Below are 6,597 nucleotides of genomic sequence, written 5' to 3'. Positions count from 1 at the left end.
CAGTTTGTAGAGATCTTTTCTCTTTCAAACTCTCCTTACATTTTGGTGCCGTGACTCAGATCAGAGCCCTCAGAGGCTTTTGGGTTGCTTACCTCTTTACCTCTCCACCTCCCTGCCAGTGTTTCATTCCTTCAGGAGCATAGACACTCACCATGCTAACTATTATGGACTAAACAGCCACCAGTCTTACCTGAGACCTCTGCTATTTTGTGGCCTTTGTCTACATGAGCTGTATGAGTTCTGTTCAGCTTCACGGTTCAAGAAGCTTTGTTTGTGTTCTGTGTAAACCCAGCTTGATACCTGGCAGCTTTCTCCTCTTTTCCCTTTCACTCTGACCCTCAGACTATGAGAGCTCAGTGGCTTGTTTACAGAGACTGAGTAATTCTGGCCACAGCTGCACTCTGGTGAATGTCCAACAATCCCTCTCTTAGCTCAGCTGAGGCTCTGATAGCCCTTTGGATAATCCACCAGGTCATATTTCTCTCTCCCTCTCCCTCCCCTCTCCTGAAAGACTTCTGAACTCCAGAAGAGAGGCCATTGCCATGTGACCATCTTCATCTACACCCTCATCAAGTTACAGCCTTCAGGACAAGGTATTCACTCTCCATCTGTAGGCACCCTGTCTCAGATCTTATAAACTCCAGGAATTTACTTTTCAGTCCATGGGTGACCAGAGGCTCTGGGAGCCTCCCATATATCATGCCACTGGATACCCCAAACATTATGAGTGTGGGGACACTCCCTCCTAATCTTTGGGTTTTGTTTGCCTTCCCTAGGCCTGGGAGGTCTCAATGGACACTCTAAATAGCTGTGGTCTTCCAAAATGGACTCTAAATTATTTGTTCCAAAAGACACTCCATTGGTGTAGCAGACAGCTTTAGGTTCACTGAGATGAACTTCCAGACCAGGCACAGTTATGGAGGAAGGGATTTATTGATGCTTATAGATCCAGGGGGAAGTTCCATAATGGCAGAAGAAGCTGGCCTGCTTTCACAGGACCAAGCACATACACACACAGAGCAGAACATGTAAGAAATCTATTGTTTTAAACAGAAGCAGACGTTCCACCAAACAAAATGAAAACTTTATCCATTGGAAAACATGTAAACTTAGCCTTTGGATATAATTCAATTATAAGCTCTAAGTGTCTTATTTAACATAAAATTCTTATTTGTAAATTATTTTGTGAACTTTAGTATAACAGTAGAGTAGTATGTAGGAAAACTGTGGGAAGAGGCAGAAAGGGGCCACTGGCTCTGCTGCAATCTCAGCCCTGTGGAGAACAGCACTACCCCATTCCCAGGGAGCATGTGCAGCTGCCACCACCTCAACTTTCTTTGGACTCGGGATCTCTCTGCCATGAAGAGGAGTTCAGGGAGGAAAGAGCCGGTCCCTCCCTCCTATGGGGTTTTCAGCACAAGGCCGCCCCATGTCAGGCAGGGATGGGCTACGTGACCTGGCTGCCGCTCCCAGTGCTCCTCCTGACTGCTCTGCCTGCAGGGCTGCTGCGTGTGGGGGGGGGGGGGGCAGCGGGCTTCACACCCTTTCTGGACAGCGACTTCATCTTCACCCTGCCGGCTGGGCACAAGGTGTGCTTCTACCAGCTCATGCGGCTGAAGGCCTCACTGGAGGTCAAGTGCCAGGTTTTAGATGGAGCAGAATTAGATATTGATTTCCATCTTGCCTCTCCAGAAGGGAAAACCTTAGTTTTTGAGCAAAGAAAATCAGATGGGGTTCACACTGTTGAGAGTGAACTTGGTGACTACATGTTCTGCTTTGATAATACATTCAGCACCATTTCTGAGAAGGTAATTTTCTTTGAATACATCTTGGATAATATTCGAGAACAGGCACAGGAACAAGAAGACTGGCAGAAGTATATTACTGGCACAGATATGTTGGAAATGAAAATGGAAGACATCCTGGAATCCATCAACAGCATCAAGTCCAGACTAAGCAAAAGTGGTAATATACAAACTCTGCTTAGAGCATTTGAAGCTTGTGATCGAAACATACAAGAAAACAACTTTGATAGAGTCAATTTCTGGTCCATGGTTTATTTAGTGGTCATGGTGGTGGTGTCAGCCATTCAAGTTTATATGCTGAAAAGTCTATTTGAAGATAAGAGGAAAAGTAGAGCCTAGTGCTCCAAAGCAGATTAGCTAACATTGAAAATAGAGGTAGAAAACTAAAGCCAGTTAAAGTCAAGATCATTAAGTGTAAAACACGTAAATTTTAAAATAAAAATAAAAGTGTTCATGTTTATACAAATAATTTTAATGATCCAGTTATGTTTATTCATGTAATAAGCAAAACATATAAAATATAAGTTTAAGTGAATGGAGCCATATTAACAAGTGTATATCCCTGAGTTTAAAAAAAGTGGTCACAAGCATCATACATGAGTTAAGTGAATGAATATTTTTCCTAAACACCAATTTACTTTTACCCAGAAGTTTCTGTGCATATGTGGCAGTCACAAGTTGATTGCAGAGGTTGTCAAGGTAGCTAGTTATAAACCATTTCAAAATCATCTAATTGTCAACCTTTCTCTATTTACATACATATCTTTCCTAATAAAAAAATAGGAGCACAGCTTTGAAATAACTTTTGCAACTTATTAAAACAAAATATATTATAGTGAACAATAACAAAAATATTAGTTTTATATATTTAATATACATTTACAAAAGCTTACATTTTGATAATTCTTAACACTCCAAAGGCATTCTTTCCTTGTAAAAACTAGGACAAGATTTCTCTTTCTAACATGAAGATATATAAGGGTTGTTCAGTGTTTATGAATGGGATGCATTCTTTCTAGACCTTAACTGAAATGTATGATTTTAACATACATGGGAGATAAATTTATTTTTATATTGTCAACAGTATTATTAGTTTTTTTGTAATTATTGACTTTGATAACATTGTTACTAGCAGTTGTGAAAGAAATACTGCTGAAGCGATCTGATCTTAGTGTAAATAAAACAGTCCTTTTTGTAAGTTCTCAAAATTATTAAGAATATCAAGAAAGAATTGTGAGGGCTGGAGAAATGGCTTAGCAGTTAAGGCGTTTGCCTGCAAAGCCAAAGGACCTCGGTTCAATTCCCCAGGACCCACGTAAGACAGATGCACAAGGTGGCACACATGTCTGGAGTTCATTTGCAGTGGCTGGAGGCCCTGGTGCACCCATTCTCCCCCCCCCCCCATCCCCCTGTGTCTTTCTCTCTCTCAAATAAATAAATAATAAAATATTTTTAAAAAAAAAGAAAGAAAGAATTGAGAGTGTTCTAGTAAAGATGGTGATGTAGGTACCATGCCAAAACAGCCTAGGGGGGAAAAAGAAAAAAAACAAAAACAAAAAACCTCAGCAAAATCCACACTTTTACTAAAAAGTGAGGTGTATAGGAAATTGAAATGGCAGTGGAGAAGTAGGAGAGATCCAGAGCATTCAGAGCCCACACGGGCCGGCAGAAGCAGCTCCGGCAGGTCCGCCGACCATGGCAGCAGTGCACCAGAAAGCCACCGGGCTTGGCTTGAGCTGTAGGAAAAGCCAGGTGAGGGGAGTTTCCACTCACACTGGAGCTCTCCACAAACTCAAGAAACATGAAGGGAGAACAGCAGTGAAAAACAGAGGAGCAGATCACATGGTAGAAGAACACATGGAACAGTGAGAGAACTAGAGCAGCATTGGCAGCCTCCCCTCCCTCACCGCCAGTGCCCAGCTCCAGCAAAGAGAGCAGTAGTACAGGGACTAGGCCACACCAAATTGAACCAACAGCAGGAGCCAAGCAGGAGCAAAGGTAACTGGGATTAGACCAGGGAAGGGTCTCACCTGGTCACAAGCTGACTTGGAACCCTCAACAGATCAGAAATCTTAACCTTCTTGTTGTCAGGATAAGGGTGGGGGTGGGGCACCACACACCTTAAGGGACAGTTAGAGGATCTGGTTGTCAAAATACCTACTCATAGATAAATATCCTGAGCTGTTTTTCATTGAAGTGTACATTGTTTAGTTAAATTTTAGAATCTGCATGTATTTTGTTCCACTTAGCCTACTTGAATACTCTCATAGCAGGCTAACCCAACGCTTAGGGTCACTTTTGTAGAGTCTTGAGAACCACACCTAACACCTTAAGCTCCTACCCTGAAGTTATATAACATCATATTGTCTGATAAATCTAATAATACCCAGCTAACTAGAAAATGTAATAATTAAATAACCCAGGATGCAAAAATATATACATTATAACACAAGAGACACTAAAAATCAAGACAATATAAATCTACCAAAAAGTATTAATGCATCAGAAATGACCTCCAGTGAGAATGAGTTAGAGGAAATGCCAGAGAAAGATTTCAAAAGAATGATTATAAATATGTTCAAAGAAGTCAAAGAACAAATCAAAGGAATCAAAGAAAACACAGGACACCAATTTAATGAAATAAAGAGGTCAATACTAGACATAAATAAGGAAATAGAAATAATAAAGAAAAAGCAGTGAGAATTACTAGCAATGAAAAACACAGTTAATGAAATTTAAAACTCTGTAGAAAATCTCACCAGTAGAATGGATAAAGGAGAGGACAGAATATCTAAGCTAGAAGGCCAGGTGGCAGATCTAATACAGTCTAACAAAGAGAAAAACAAACTAATAGAAAAGTATGAGTGGGAATTTCTAGATATGCAGGATACTATGAAAAGATCAAACATAATAAATCATGGCATAGTAGAAGAATTTCACCCCAAAGGCATAGAAGGCATTTTCAACAAAATCATAGAAGAAAACTTCCCCCAAATTGGGAAAGAGGTGCCAATGCAGATACAGGAATCCTTTAGAATCCCAGCCAGACAAAACCTGGAAAGAACCTCTCCTTGCCATATTATAATCAAAGTACCAAACACACAAACCAAAAAAAAAAAAAAAATATTGAAAGCAGTCATAGAGAAAAATCAAGTTACCTACAAAGGCAAGCCTTTCAGGAATACAGCAGATTACTCAACACAAAATTTAAAAGCCAGAAGTGTGTGGAGTGATGTATTTCAAGTCCTGAAAGATAACAATTGTCAACCAAGGTTACTTTATCCTGCAAAACTATCCATTCAAATAGACAGAGAAATAAGGACATTCCATGACAAAAGCAAGCTAAAGGAGTGTTGGAAGACAAAACCAGCTCTACAGAAAATACTTGTAAGAATCCATGCTGAAAAAAGGAAGAGCACACAGACAAGGAACTGGAAAAAAAATAAACAATACTCAAATACTACTTAACACAAGAGAGCAAAGGTGAAACCAGAGGAACTACAGAAAAATGAATACACACATTTCAATATTATCTCTAAATATCAACAGCCTCAATGCCCCAACCAAAAGTTCACAGACTGGGTTAAAAAGCAGGATCCTTCAATTTGTTACCTCCATGAAGCCCACCTTTCTACAAAGGATGGATAGTATCTTAGGGTGAAAAGTTGGAAAACAGTGTTTCAAGCAAATGGACCTAGAAAACAAGCAGAGATTGCGGTCTTAATATCTGAAAAGGTAGACTTCAGTCCAACATTAGTTAAGAAACATAAGGAAGCCGGGCGTGGTGGCGCACGCCTTTAATCCCAGCACTTGGGAGGCAGAGGTAGGAGGATTGCCATGAGTTCAAGGCCACCCTGAGATGACAGAGTTAATTCCAGGTCAGCCTGGACCAGAGTGAGACCCTACCTCGAAAAACCAAAAAAAAAAAAAAAAAAAAAAAAACATAAGGAAGGTCACTTTATATTGATTAAAGGCACACACCAACAGGAGGACATTACAATCCTAAACATATATGCACCTAACATGGGTGCCCCCAAATCCATCAAACAAATGCTATTAGAACTATGGGCACAGATAACACCAAACACAGTGGTAGTGGGTGACTTCAACACCCCACTCTCATCAATTGACAGGTCATCCTGGGAAAAAATAAGCACAGAGGCATCTGGACTAAATGAGTGTTGGGTGCTGTTAGGCCCAGGCATGAGGCCTAGTGGAACTTCCTGAGAAAGGAGGAAGTGCCCCCCCTCCTGGCAGATTGTGCCTGGCCCTCCCCTACTGGGAGTTGGCGGGCAGTCCACCTCCTGGGAGACTGCGATGTGGCCCCCTTGGACTGACCCAGGTGGGGACAGGGGAGAAGTCCGCCCTCTCGTGGTGACTGGGCTCACTGACCTTTTCCCGTGCCTACTGGGCATTGACACATGCCAGGAAAAAAATCTAAACATGCCATTAATCATATAATTCAATGTTTCATCACTCTCGGGCTGCCTAATCAAATTAAAACAAATAATGGCCCCCACTTCATAAGCATGGCCTTTATAGATTTTCTCCAGACCTGGAAAATCTCACATTCTACAGGCTTTCCATACAACCCCCAGGGCCAGGCTATCGTTAAAAGATATAATCAAACTCTCAATTCCCAATTACAAAAACAAAAGGGGGAATCCTTACCCCCACACAACCAACTAAAAAAGGCCTTATTTACCCTAAATATTCTAAATGTTTCTAACAATTTATAACATGTGATAGTTATAAATCTATTGGGAGCCAGGGACAAAATGTGATAATTTAA

At 40.9% G+C, this 6,597-nt stretch overlaps 1 pseudogene; it reads left to right on the top strand.

Annotated features, from left to right (window-relative positions):
* Positions 1 to 1,442: 1,442 nt before the first annotated feature.
* Positions 1,443 to 1,987, top strand: LOC101609602 (annotated as a pseudogene).
* Positions 1,988 to 6,597: the final 4,610 nt, after the last annotated feature.

Source organism: Jaculus jaculus, chromosome 1 (genome assembly GCF_020740685.1).
Source record: "Jaculus jaculus isolate mJacJac1 chromosome 1, mJacJac1.mat.Y.cur, whole genome shotgun sequence".
Classification (NCBI taxonomy): Eukaryota; Metazoa; Chordata; class Mammalia; order Rodentia; family Dipodidae; genus Jaculus; species Jaculus jaculus.
The sequence above is the reverse complement of the archived record's forward strand: the minus strand, read 5'-3'. Positions and strand labels throughout refer to the sequence as shown.